Source organism: Protopterus annectens, chromosome 10.part0 (assembly GCF_019279795.1).
Source record: "Protopterus annectens isolate FY-2018-M chromosome 10.part0, PAN1.0, whole genome shotgun sequence".
Classification (NCBI taxonomy): Eukaryota; Metazoa; Chordata; order Ceratodontiformes; family Protopteridae; genus Protopterus; species Protopterus annectens.
This window is the reverse complement of record NC_056744.1, coordinates 232,593,786-232,609,095: the sequence shown is the minus strand read 5'-3', so window position 1 is coordinate 232,609,095 and position 15,310 is coordinate 232,593,786.

The window sequence follows — 15,310 nt, the reverse complement described above, 5'->3', positions numbered from 1 at the left end:
ATTTTTGCGGTGCGCATTATAGGTGTCGACATTTAGGTATTCGGTTAAAGGGTTTTTCGATTTGCTAATATAGACCCAACAGAATACACAGAATTAACAGAGCTTATTTCACATGAATGTATGTACAATGAATTTTAGTAGGTTTGATTAGAAAGCAAGATACAATTTATACGTATGTACTATCTTTTGCAATTTATTGAAACAAATATTGAAAAGGAAATAGAATAAAAGTTCTGTGGTACTATTACATACAGGCAAACAGGGTTCTGCCTAGCATGGGTGTTATTAGCATTATTAATTTCATTACATAACTAGTTTTAAATAGGAATTGAGTGAGTATCTGCTATTAGTATGACTGAATGCTGGCAGAACAAATGAGTTTTGCGCATTTTTGAGCATAGCGCAACAGCGGGCAGCGCCGCCTAATTGGGTTTAAACTATTCCTGGCTCCACAAAGTCTGCTCTTCACTTTTTCCCTTAGAACTGTTCTATCTCTCAATTTAAACACCATATTCTCATTCTAAGGCCCTTCACTGGTCCAATTAAGTAATCCTACAAGTTAGCACTATTAAACCATAAGCACTACTTACTCTTATACTCTCTACGATTACCCTGTCCTCTATTGGTCCACATTAAATTCAGTTTCCCTATATTACTCTAGCATGTCCAAAGGTCAGTCAATGGTTTCCTCTCCAGTCCAGCTGGTGAATCTGGGAATTTTGAGGCAATGTTAAAACTGTCTCATGTACACAGACAACCCTCTCCTCCTCCAAACAGGTTCAAATATATGTGAGAGATGCAACTATTTAGCCAAACTGGAGGCTGAGCTCTCTCATCTCAAAACTGGTGTAACCAGTCAGGAGGAGAAGGTAACCTCACACAACACAATTCCAGTATCACATAGTCCCACCACATCAGCAAACCAAATACATAAATACACAAAAACATACTCGGAGGCTCTAAATAAAAATCTACCTAAGCAACAGAGACCTCCAAAGCAGACATCCAAGCAAACGCTACCTCAAAACAAAACACGCACAACACATAACCCACAAAGTCAGTGTGCCAAGCAGCCACAGCCCTTAAGGCTGAATAACACACCCGATACTCTTGTAATAGGTGACTCTATTGTCAGACACACTGATGTGCCGCTCACAAGGCTGAATAAAGAGAAGGTCACAGTGAGCTGCCTGTCGGGTGCTAGGAACTGCCACATAACGCAAGCACTCAGGTCACTCCAAAGCAAATACAAATATGACTCCATCATTGTCCATGCTAGTGTGAATGACCTGAGACGTACCTCCCTGGACTACATGAAAAGAGACATAGAGGAGCTCTCTGATCATGTAGCCCAGGCTGGTATGACCCTGACCTTGAGCAGCATCTTACCCTCACCTAGAATGATGCCACAGTACAAAGACAAAATGATCAATTTTAACAACTGGCTAAAATTTTGGTGTCATTCAAAGGGGATCCAGTGTCTGTCAGCCTGGGATGACATGCTCAACAAGCAACGTTGCTTTGCTAGGGACGGCTTGCACCTGTCACCACTGGGCTTTCGGATATTGGCAAAGGCTCTTGCCACCCTCATAGTGCCTTTTTTAGGCAAGGCTCAAAGTCAAACCCACCCCCATAGACAGCACAAGGAACAAGAAACTAAGGGTAATGCTGCTAAATGCCAGAAGTCTTAACCTCAAGATGCACGCACTCGAAGCTCTCCTCAGTATGGAGAACATTGGTATCTGTTCAGTGACAGAAACCTGGTTCAAGGCTCCAGAGAGCACCTCAGCACTACCAGGCTATACCTCATATCATGCTTTTCGGCCCCAAAACCCAGACCGAACCACGGAAGGAGGGGGAGTTTCCATATTTATCAAGGATATCCACACCTCCAGGTTAGTGGCATTGCACGAAGTATCGGAGACCATCCATGTGCAACTAACAGTGGGCAAGACTGCTCTTCAGTTTATAGCATCCTACAGACCACCCTCTCAAAGTCAGGAATCCCACTCGGCTTTCTTGAAAACATTGGTGAACATGAAGATCTCTCCAAACACCATTATATTGGGCGACTTCAACTACCCAAACATTGACTGGGAGCACTACTCAAGCCCCAGCACCTTAGCCCAAAGGTTCCTGGAAATTATAAACTCAAATGCTATGGAACAAATAGTCACCACTCCCACAAGAGGGGACAACATACTAGACCTGATCATTACCAACATGGGGACTCTATGCTCCACACCAGAAGTATATCCCTCATTGGTAAGATCAGACCATAAACTAATTTCACTGGATGTCCACATCCCGACCCCACCCCCAGCCCAGAAAACCACAGTGAAAAACTTCTCAAAAGCGAACTTCTCACTTCTCAAAACTGAAGTGGAATCCTTCAAGGCCCCAGGGCCAGTGGAAACTACAGCCCAAACTGCAGAATCCTATATAAATGCATTCTACGGACATCTCCAGGAATGCTTGGATCATGCTATCCCAAACAAAACCAAGACCCAATCATCCAAAGGCAGGCGTCCAGTCTGGTGGACCCCTGTCATAAATAAAATGTACAACAGAAGGAGGAAGCAACTACATGATAGAGCAAAATCCCTAATAGGGAAGGCATCTCTGATTAGTACTAGCAAAAATTTACGATCCCTCATAAAATCCTCCAAGGCCAGCTTCGAGAGAAAAATTGCACAGGACACCAAAGACAATCATAAGGCTTTTTTCAGTTATGTTAGAAACCTGGGATGCAACTCCCAGACTTGTTCTGAGTTGATTCTAAACGACAAAAAATACACTGAACCCACAGACATCGCCAATATCCTGGCAGACAGGTTCAGTGCAAACTTCTCCACCCCCAAAGAGCAAGTATCTATCCCGGCAGAGGGCTGCCTCCCAAACATCTCTGATGCTCAGGTGAAGGCTGCCCTCTCCAAAGCAAAAAATGCTGCTTCCATGGGACCAGATGGCGTCCCAGGTTGCGTCCTACATGAACTCCAAGAGGAGCTAATCCCTCAAATAAAACAGCTATACAATCTCAGCCTCACTTCAGGATATGTGCCCACAGAATGGCGTACAACAACAGTGGTCCCACTCCACAAAGGTAGAGCCTCTACGGACCCTGGAAACTATCGCCCCATAAGCCTGTCTAGCTTAATCTGCAAGGCTATTGAGAGGATCATAATGGAGCTCATAAACAAAGACATTGGGGACCAACAGACACAAGATCCTACCCAGTTCGGCTTTGTCAAGGGCAGATCCTGCCTTTTGAACCTGGTTGACTTCTTCGAAACAGTCACCAAAGCCATAGATGAAGGGAAGGTAGTCCACACAGCCTATCTGGACCTTGCAAAGGCATTTGACACAATACCCCACTCGGGCATCATAGATAAGCTATCCAGCTTAAATATAAACCCCTATGTCACAAGATGGGTCGCAAACTGGCTCAAAGACAGAACCCACAGAGTGAGAGTTGCTGGAGCCATGTCAGACTCGAAACCAGTCACAAGTGGCATCCCACAGGGTTCTGTCCTGGGACCACTCTTGTTCGGTATATACTTTTCCGAGGTACAGGCAAACGTGGGAGGACTATGGCTCACCAAGTTCGCAGACAACTGCAAACTGGGCGCCATAATCAACTCTCCAGCTGACACAAACATCCTTCAAAAAGGTCTCACAGAGACAGATAACTGGTGCCAGCGCCATGGTTTAAAGCTAAATGCCAAAAAATGTATAGTCATACCCTTTGGCAAAAACAATGTGCCCACAAATTACCACATAGGCGGAAACCCATTAAGTATAGAGAAAGTTATTTGGGACCTGGGGACCCAAGTTGATAGCAATCTCTCCTTTGAAAACCACATTGCCAAAGTGGTTAGAAAGACCTTCTACATAGCCCACGTCATCACGAAGGGTTTCACATCTAGATCAAGAGAGGTAATCGTGCCCTTTTATTCATCCCTCATCAGGCCCATCATAGAATACAATGCCCCTTTTGGGATGTACCTTACCCGACACCTGCATCAATTAGAAAGACCCCAAAAGTATCTCACCAAGAGGATCAAGGGTCTCAAACAGATGCCATATGCTGCTCGGTTAAAAAAACTCCAGCTCTACTCAGTTGCATACCGCCTACTTTGAGGCTATCTATGCCTGACATACAAAGCTATGTCAAATCCAGAATTAATGGACATGCTCCACCTCAGTAAATCTAAATCCCTTAGAGCCACACGCACGAGGGACTTGAACCTCAGCACAGAAATAAATAGAACTTGCTGGAGGGACAGGTTCATAACCCAGAGGCTCCCTTCGCTCTGGAATAGAATTCCAGTTTATGTGAGGCAGAGCACCTCACTGAATCTCTTCAAGAAGAATCTCGATAGGTGGATGGGGGATCGTAGGTTTGTCCCAGGGATTATTCCCGTGTCACTATTAGACAGAGGCACAGTAAACTAAACCTTAAAAAGGGCACAGTATACTCAAATCAAGGGGTGGCTTAAGCCATACAGAATCGGGCTAGGCTTATAATTGCCCCAGGGCAGATAGCCTAGTATGAACCTATGAACCTATAATATAGCAGCAGTATGCGCAGACTAACGTCATGTTTTAAGAAAGTTAGGCATTTATTACACTATTTAAATCATTAGGTGGAAGAAGGATGTAAAGATCTATAGCAGATAGCACAGTCCTAATTACCATATGTAACAACATGTCTTCCTAGCTATGAGCTGCCTTGTGTAATGACCCCCCCCCCCAAATAGTAGTACTCTACATGTATAACAGTACTTGTCTATGTATCCCAATTAATATCTGACAGCATGTTTTCTAAATAGTTGATTTATTATTAGCTGCATGATAGCATAATAGTTAAATTTGTTTCAGAGGATGCAAATCCTAAACAAGATGCCTTAACAAGTTATTTCTAAATTCTTGTATAAAGGGAAAGACTTTGCATGGTAGGTGCAGAATATCCTAGTGTGCAGGTCCAAGGACTAAGAAGAACACTCAGATTTGGGCAGATAACTGTCTTTCCTGTGCAAGACTGACAATAGCACTCATTTCTCAGGCTGGTGGTGTCATAGTACATTTAGAGGAAAGATGAGAAGTTAGGTTATTAATAGTCTTGTAGATGAGGATAAATAAAATAATAACTTTTGAGCATTGTAAGACGATTGATGTGTGATCATTTAATGCAGTGATGTTTTGTGACTGCAGCTGAAAGATTGACTCTGAAGATATTGGATATGTTGGATAGGTTACTCCATTCGCATTGATTTCCACATAATTTTCCTGTATACCTTCCTGTGCACTCCTGCATTGGACTTAATATATAATTAGTAATTCAACTCCTTTATTTTGCTTTAGCTTTTCAGTGACCATCAACAACCTATTCCCCTTCCAATATTTTTGTCTTCTAGTAATCTAATTTGTCTTTAATATTGTTGTTTTACCCCTCAAAATATTTTGTGTAAGCTTCCCCCTCTGAAATTCTATATCACATACACACCTCCTCTTCCTTATATCAGACATAGTATTGTCTTCATAACATTTAGCACTGCAGATCCATTTACACTCACTCACTCTCTCTGTATTTTAACAACAGAAGCAGCATTTTATTCTTTCTATTTTGTAGTATTTATTACCATTGTCATTCTTTTGTATCGGCCTCACCTCTTCAATTCACCTACCCTACTTTCAAAGTCCAATATGGTCAAAAACTCTGTTTTTAAAACCAAGTAATTTTAAACACTCTTTCTTACCCATTTAAAGATACAATTAATAACTAACACCCTTTCTTATCAACTTTGATAATCTCCCTCCTTCTTCCATTCTTAGTAGCTTCAGAGCATTTTAATTTGTACATTTTTTCTGAAAACATTGTATTAAAACCTCATAAAATTTAATGAGTTATTGGGAAGAGCAAATGTTCATCATGCCCCTAATATACTGAAATAAGTTCAGTACTATTCTATCCTGCAGTTCAACTAATAATAAATGTATTGCTAATAACATTTGTCGTCAGATTTTGCTGTCTGTCTTTTCAGCCTTATTACCATCAAATGACAATGTGTCCTTCTGCCTTCAGTTCTTGTTTAGCCTTTGTTGTTAACTGACACAAAACCTTACTGACGACCTGAGTCCATTAAGTGCCCAGCTGACTAAGTCCTACTTTGCTTCCTTTCAGTCTTCTAGTAACAGGAATAGCTCCCCTGACCCTGCATACAATCTTCATTTAAATCTTCCTGTGTCTCTGTTGTCTTTTATACATCCTCCATTCCACTGCCATACTTCCTTTTTCCTTCATGCTTTAACACTGATCATTGTTGAACTATCATGTCACTGGAAATCACCGCTTCTCTCCTTCCCTGTTCTTTGGTGGTAGCAAAGTGTCCCTTACTTACCTTCAGCTTTCACATCTACATTAGTCTTTATCTTACTTGCCTTTAGTTATCCCCTCCAGTTGCTCTTTAACTCACCACCCTCCATGCAGATGACAGTCTGCTGCCACCAGTTCCTCTCCTTATTCATTGGGTCTACTGGACCTGACTTAGCATTCCTGCATTCTACCTGACCCCATTTACAAGCTGGTGAGGAGATTGAGAACACTGGTGTAGTGTCATTTTGCTGTTAGAGAGTGTCTCTTAACCCCTTACTACTCAGAGTCAGCCCCGCAAGCTCAGATGAAGTGCTATATCAGAAGATAAATGCATGTTTCTGACCATGCTCGGTCTCCAAGTGGCTCACCATTCACACAGTGCAGAACTTGCCAGGCACTTATGCTGCTTATTCCAGTATGCCTAGGATGCCTCTCTTCCCCATGGAAGGGCAAGCTGACATCAGTCCCTCACTCCTACCCTCACTGTGCAGCCTTTCTACCACCTGTACTGCTAAGCATGAGTTGTCTGGTTAACAATACAAGCATTTTCCCTGTATGCTATGTCAGAGGACCACTAACTGTTCCCAACCTTGTCTTACCTTCTATGTTTACACAGCTTCTCTGCCTATGAGTTTAAGTACTTTAGTTTCCATTGGTAATAAAGACTTTATTTGTTTGTGTCTTTTGGTTTTTCCCAGTTAGGGGTCGCCACAGCGGAACTCCAGTCCGCTAATGATTGGTAGTTGATTTTTACGTGCCAAGTTACCAACCCTGATGCACAACCTTCAACGAAGGTATGCCCATTCATGCATGTCTCCACGCAGAAGACGCTCTAGCTGAGAATCAAACCGGACAGCGTCTTACTGTGAGGCGACAATGCTACCGTAGCACCACCACCGTGGGTCTCATTTTCTGTTATTCTCATCCTTCAACAGCTCCTGATACTCATGCCTGCCTCCTTAACTACCACAACATTTGATGATAGTAAAGGGTCATTTTCTTGTGTTACAGCCCTCCTCCTATCCCTTATATCAGCTCACCTCTCATACTTTCTCAAGATATAGAAACACAACAGCTCATCATGATGCTTGTTATTGCAACAGAAATGAAGCAGAATTCTGTATGGAGTACTCATGGAAACATGGATAGATAACTTCAAAAATGCTAGGGCTGTAATAAAAAACAACTCAGTACACCACTCTCATTCTGAAGGAGGTCTCAAACCCTGTACTCTTCATGACAGGAAGCAGCTCATTAACTTATTCAAGTCTGTAGCGCCTTTTTGTACACTTCCAGTTAACATCCAGAGCTCTCTATGGCAACTAGACCTTTATTGGGTCTGACTTCTTTAACTAAGTAACTTATCAGCTGATAATAGGCATTGTCTACTGGGTTTCTGTGAGCAAGTCACTTAATCACACATTGTGCCTGGTTTGTTCCTAACAAGTGGAATTATCTAGTTAAAAACTCTGGTTAACAAACACATTTTAATAAATAAGAAAATAAACAGGAAAGGGTGTAAACCTGATACTTTCATAATCAATTTATGAATAATAATAATTATAAAACTATAATGAATAGCATTATTGTCGTACTATAATTTTTAGTGATTTACCAAATGTTTTAGGAGGTAATCATTTGTAGAATGTACCACAGAACTTCCAGGACAGTTAGCTGAGCCTAGAGTTAATAATGTTCATGACCAAGAGTCCATAACACTAGTAGCGCAGGATTTCCAAGGTAACATGCAGGTCTGAAAACAGAGCATTCACACACACACACACACACACACACACACACACACACACACACACACACACACACACACACACACACACACACACACACACACACACACACACACACACACACACACACACACACACACACACACACACACACACACACACACGCACATACGCATGCACACACACACACACACACACACACACACACACACACACACACACACACACACACACACACACACACACAAACAGTAATGTGAATACCAGCTATTCAAAAATACCATGCTATTCTGGTGGACTATAAAAAACTCCAAAACATCTCCCTCATTGACTGCACATTTGATCCAGTGAGGGGAAAGAGAAACTTTCTGGAGCTTTTTACATGTCAAAACACAGATGCTGAGGGCTGGGAGATGTCACTGGTAGTGCCACAGTTTCTTTTTTCTTTTTTTGTTTAGTTTATGCCCCCCTTTGCAACATTTAAATGAAGCTATGGAGGCAGTATCTGCTTTTGGAAAGCAAAAATGAAGGGCATTTAGGGTTAATAGATCTCCTATGTCCATATTTCTAAGGTCTGAGGTAATGCATGTCATTGCCTTACATATGAGTGAAGGGAGACTAATGGGTTTGTTGTTATCAGAGTCTGTGGTTAGAGCCACCATTATGAAATTGCATTGCAATGGCTGTTTCCTCAGCTTTGGGAATATGACAAAAGAAGATGCATAGATTAAAGAGGTTAAGAAGAGGTTCAGTTTTGTCTTATTTGATAACAGTAATCTGGCAACCTGGTATATTTACAGGGCTAACAGAAGCATCAAGCCAAACCGATCCAAAGCAGGAGGCTTTATTGTACCCATGAAAAGCACACAGACAGGAAAAACACATGCACTTAATGGCCTGCACAGATATCAAGGGTTATTTTGTTGCCAAAAGCTATCACTGGAGATAAGTTTTTCAAGTCTATAAAGATTTTTAAAAATAGATAATCACCCCATTGGATGAAGCTGAATGCCATTGGGTATACTGCCTCATGCATGTACCCATGTGTGCCCCAATTAGATGATCTTTTTGAAAAGTCTGCCCCATTGTAATTAAGAAAAAGAGGAAACACTTAAAAATATATGTACATATCATCAGCATCTTCATGTTTTAACTTTCAAATAACTGGTATAAATGTGCCAGAGTATTCATCCTGTTGTTCCCTGCCATACCTGTCAACTTCTTAGGGCAGGAAATCTGGACAAAGCCATAAATAATGGCGGGAAAATGCCCAGAAATAGGGACAATGTTTAAGTATTGCTCTGTCATATTTAGAAAGTTGACAGAATATCAGGTTTTGTATTAGCATGAATTTTCTGAAGGGTATGAAATCTGAAACTCAAATGTCTGACATTATTTTCTGACTTCAGTCTTTAATGACTTGTAATGTTTTGCCAAAATATCACAGGTTTATGAAAAATAGACCAAAAATATGAAACATTCTTCGAAAATTTATACAGTTAAGAGGTATATTTACTGTATATACTGACAGGGCATTTGGGCAGTAGAATAGAAAGATCAGTCAAAATAAAACTATTCAAGGATCAAATGTCACATAATACAAACATTTTAACTTTACATAATAAAAAATGTATGTTATTCATGACAGTTAATAGGATGTATGAAATGTAAAGACTTGTATGCTTTGTTGTCACATAAAATATATGCACTAATGTACGGAAGTGAGTGCTGTGTAGCAAAAGAAACATTTAAATAGCAATTATCCCAGGGACAAAAAAGTAAAGGAAGTATGAATAATAACTTAAGAGTTAGAAGAAGCATGAAATATCTGAAATTAGGTGAAAAAGCAGAAAGCAAGGGAGAGGAGGATTAATAGAAGGTTAGTCCTCAAAGGAAAGGGGAATGCTTATATATAAAGATGCAAACAGCTAATACAAACATAGCGGGGAATAATGAAATGTTACAAACTACAGACGATCAGGTAGTTTACCCTTAGAAATGTGAGATCCAGTATCATGAGTTACATCACTTTAAAGATTAAAATATGATTTGAGCAAATAACTGCAATTTTGAAACTTAATGTTACACCTTTAAAGCATTCCTCCCCTGGATTCTTCCCCTGCACTCCAGAATGTGTGGAACTGTCTCTCACACCAATATTACTTACTAAGTCAAAGACTATTGGACTTCAAAAATGAGATCTTCTTAAGAAGATCCCTAAATTACCATCTACTTAGAAGACTTTACATGAATCCCAACAGATATGCTATATTGATTTTCTGCAGTTGACTTGAATATTATTTCTTTATTATGCATGTAGATTTCTTTTTATGTGTGTGCTATGTCAAATTTTGACAGTTTTGTCCTAATAATAGTTTTCATACCTGTGACTTTCATTTTATGTATGTTCTTATCAAAATATTTACTCTTTTTTAAGTTAATATTTTTTGTCTCTTGATGTATCATGCATTAGTAAGCATTCAATATTGTAATTAAATAAAAAGTACATAAGCAAACAAAATCAAAGAAATAGTACATGTTCTCCAAATCATGCTTACTGTTTCACTATTTGCAGGATCGAAATAACATTCTTCTGATATAAAACATGCACAATCAATAGGACTGGAAAAACAACAATCATGTATATCAGGTCTATAGAAGAAAACATTTAGTTAATAATTCAGGACAGCACCATACTTAACCTATAAGAAAAGTTTCAATCATAAGCTTTTCCCACAAGCTGAAGACCCAGGTTGTAGTCACATGATTCATACCAAGCATAAACTGTTTAAGAGTGCGCACGCACACACACACACACACACATATGTGTATATATGCATACATATATATGTACACACATATAAATGTATATCATGCACTTAGCTATATAGATATGCATGTGTGTGCGTGTGTGTGTGTGTGTGTGTGTGTGTGTGTGTGTGTGTGTGTGTGTGTGTGTGTGTGTGTGTGTGTGTCCCTATCTCCCTCTCCTTTGATCGAGCTTTCAAAAACTCAAAATCCATATTGGTAAGACTATATGATCGAATTTCTGAAAACCTGAAGCTTTTGAACAGAGATCACAGTACAGTGTGGATCGGGAAATTTACCATTTTTCTCAATGTAGTGGGATTCTGAGTTGGTATATAAAATTAGCAAGGGGTGTGGAGGGCACAAGGTGGCTTACCCCCTGCAAAACCATAAAAAAGAGATTTTTGTGTTTTTTTTAATGTTCACGCTTTAAGAAATTCGATCATATGGTCTCACTGATATAATTTTCAAGTTTAAAAAAAAAAATATATATATATATATATATATATATATATATATATATATATATATATATATAGACAAAGACACATTACATGAAAGTATGTACTGTACATGTATGCAATTATATACACTATAGATATAATTCAGTGCATATACAAGACTACAAATATTGCAGTGAACTCTGTTGTATACAGTCTTGACAGTTGAGTGATTTGTGTTTAACACTATATATATTAGGATTGACCTGTTTTGTGTTATCTCCCCCTCATATTAGCAGTTTCATTGTCTATGTATTAAGTAAGATCCATTACAGATTTCTATTTCAGTTCAGGATGTGATTTGGTAACAGAAGTCACTGCTTTAGAAGAAGAATTCACTACAATTTCAGGCAAGTCCTAATTGTAAAATCCATTGGTTTATATGAAACCAATTCAGGCAAGCATTTTAAGTATCTATGACTCTTTATCTGTACTTGCACCTCATTCTCTCGGATGCTGAAGGTCATTAGTTGGGCATGGTGTGCAACTAAAGTGGCTTGATCTTATTATTTATGACAGACCCATACAACGGTCAGAACCAAGGGAGCAGCTACCTGGGTGACATCTTCTGAAAGGCACTGATTGGTGTATATAGCCAAAGGAAAAATAAAGCATGGACAGTTTATGTGTTATTAAGCACTCATGAGCTACTCACTTAATGTCAGCTTATAAAACTGTCAAAGTGCTCTTTCAAAACTTGCAACCACGTGTTAAGCTTTCTATGCTTAACATCACAACAGAAAGATTATAGTAAGTATATAAAATAAATTTACTAATGCATCTATTAATAACATGTTGCTACCTTAAAAGAAAAAGAGAAAGAGAAAAAGAAAAACTATGAGAGTTTATAAGCTGGCATTGAGCAGCAGCCAATTGCTTATAGATGACTTGGAGCCTTACAAGGTTTCTGTCCTTGGAGCCATGCTCCATTACTGTACTTCTGATTTAAGGCAAAAACTATGATCCAAAATGATTCTCATTCTCTCTCCTTCTTTTTAAAACAGAATTTTTGGTTATGTCATAAAAATGTTTTGTTTCAACTGTGTTTTCTGCTGCACATTTGTTAACATTCTGGTTGCAAAAGGAACTGATCCTTCTTTTTGGACAAAGACTTCACTTAACCCTTGCTGACTAGTATCAGTGTCAAAGGTTGCAAGAAGTGCAAAATCATATTTTAAGATCAGTGCAGTGTTAACCAATCTCTTTAGTAATTTAAAGTGTTTTTTCTTGCTCTGGAGACCAGTACCATGCTGCATTATGCCCTAGCAGCTTTCTTAGGGGCACTAAAATCTTTCTGATAGTTACATGCAAATATGGACAATGGTGAGTGTTTGTGTAACATCATATATAAATTTTGAATCTGATCAAAAATACACCCCCCCCCCCATTTTTTGTAAGGAGAAGAAATAAGTGACATTGAGAGGCTCACAGCTGATATTTCGCCAGAAGTACAGATAATGCAGTAGAACAGATCTTGATGGATGCTAAAAAAGACACATCAGATGCAAGGACTTAGGGAAGCTGAAGACCTAAAGCTCTTGGCCGAGATGTGTATGTCTTGAAACTTGTACAGGAAGGTGAGTCTTGGAATGCAGACACACATTCTGATGTAGGTGCCAATAACAGATGAAAAAAGGCTAAAATAGTGACTATCCTCAAGGTAAAAGTGTTCATAGTTAGCTACTAGGCCTATCGGTCAGGGGACCATAGGAGACTATTGCCCAAATTCCCAGTTATCCCTTGCACTGTCTGGTTAAATGATTTGCTCAAGGTCACACAGAAAGTAAATGAAGTTTGAGGGAATCAAACCATATGCCACACGTACCAGCTTGTCAACAGATCATTGCTTTAACCTTCTGCACCAACTGTCAGACTGGCTTCATGCAAACTGAAGTAGATTGCAGGCTGGTTGAAAAGAACTGAATGTATGTAGGATGGCAAGCAGAAAAATATAAGGTGCTTACCATAATAGATGAGCTGGCGTAAGGGTTAACTTTATATGCAAAAGCTTCCCAGCTGAGGTTCATCCTAAAACTATGCCTTTTTAGAGCACAGAGATGGTCTTAAGTCTTATAAAAAAGGGAATGTTGTTTACATCTCCATGATGTTATATGTAGGAAAGAAACATCACATGGTAAAATGCTTTTTGACGTACGTTTTTCAATAAGGGAGGCAGTGGTGTCCTTTGGTTACACTATGATGAACATGTATAAAGACATATATTATTTTTTTTGGTTCTTTTCTGCACCAGTCCTCCAGCTGACCCTCACGTTCTCCCTCCTGATTAAAACACTACCCCATTCTTTCCCATACTCATTTTTCCATTGGGAGTGAGGGTCAAGTGAACTGCAGCTGGGGTCGTCAACCACAAGGAAGACTGTGTTTTTAGATGAAGTTTTGGCATTAAGTCCCGATCTTTACTTCACATGTTTCAAACCCGCTCACATTGAATGTGTCAATCACATCAGCAAGTGACATAATCACCAAAATGAAACCCAGACCTGAACCCCCCCCCCCCAAGTAAACCCAATATTCATGTTTGAATTCCTGTGTCTATCATGGACTCTCACAATGGGCAAAGTGCTGCAGGCACATATTCCACACCGTCCCCATATATAGGTAAAACATCTAAGGCACATCCTACAAAAATATGAAGAACTTTGTTTCTTACCATGTGATTAAAATACCAAATGTGCTCTTTTCCTCAGATGCACTGCTGGTGTAAGACATAAAAATCTGCTTAGGAATCAATATGGACTACAGGAAGAACCTAAACAAATTTTCAGTGACAAGCACTTAAGGAATGATGACTTGAAATTAGCTGTCAAGATAAAAGAAAGCTATGAAGAAACAATGTATCTTTCAAGCTGTTTGCTGGAAAGGAAAAGAAGATATTTTAACCCAAGAATTGTTTTAGATGTGGGTTATAAGGACACATTAAAACCTACAGCAGAGTAACACAACTGCTTGATATATAAAGGCACCGATCTTGCAAAAAAAAAATATATATAAAGGTTATACATTACATGATATACTAAGATATCATTCAAAACTTGGTATAAAATCAAAAGGAGAGAAGATGTTGAACATGTCCACGTCATCATTAGACATTAGAAATAAACTGCCTTTAATGAGATAATAAAAGAAAAAGATGAAAAGGTTTAAGGTACGAAATAAAAGAGGTTAGCTGAAACAGAAAATCAAATGAAGAAGAAAACATTATAAGTAACAACATAATTATTGCAAAATGCAGAATAAATTTGACATAATGAGTAGGATATAAAAATGGATGGGAGGTAAACAGGCATAGTCCATTGTGTGTAAGAGATGCATATTGGATCATATCTGATGTACTATACTTACAGGCTCAGCACTTAAACAGAACTGTGGTCATGCAGCTGCACAACTTCTAGCTAGCTAAGGACAGTTATGGCATACTAAGCACACTCAGTGTAATGTACACGCCTAGAAAATACTTACATAGTTATAGATTACCTGCCCAAAAACAATGATTACAAAAAATGCCAGACTGTGAACTCGGCAAAAAATATAAGTGCTTTAAGATTATGTTTGTAGGAGGATGAGAAGAAAATGTACAGCAATGGCATGTTTTACATGAACAGCAACGGCTGAGGGAAAGTTTAGCATTAGCATCAGGTAAGGATTAGGGGTGTTGGCAACATGCACATTGGTGATAAGCAAAACAATCTCAGAGCTGAGAACAAGTACATGCACATGTTCACACACACACACACACACACACACACACACACACACACACACACACACACACACACACACACACACAGACACACACACTAGCTAACAGGTATTTGAATGTGTGCTTCTGCTTATCTTCACATAACGACTGAACCAAG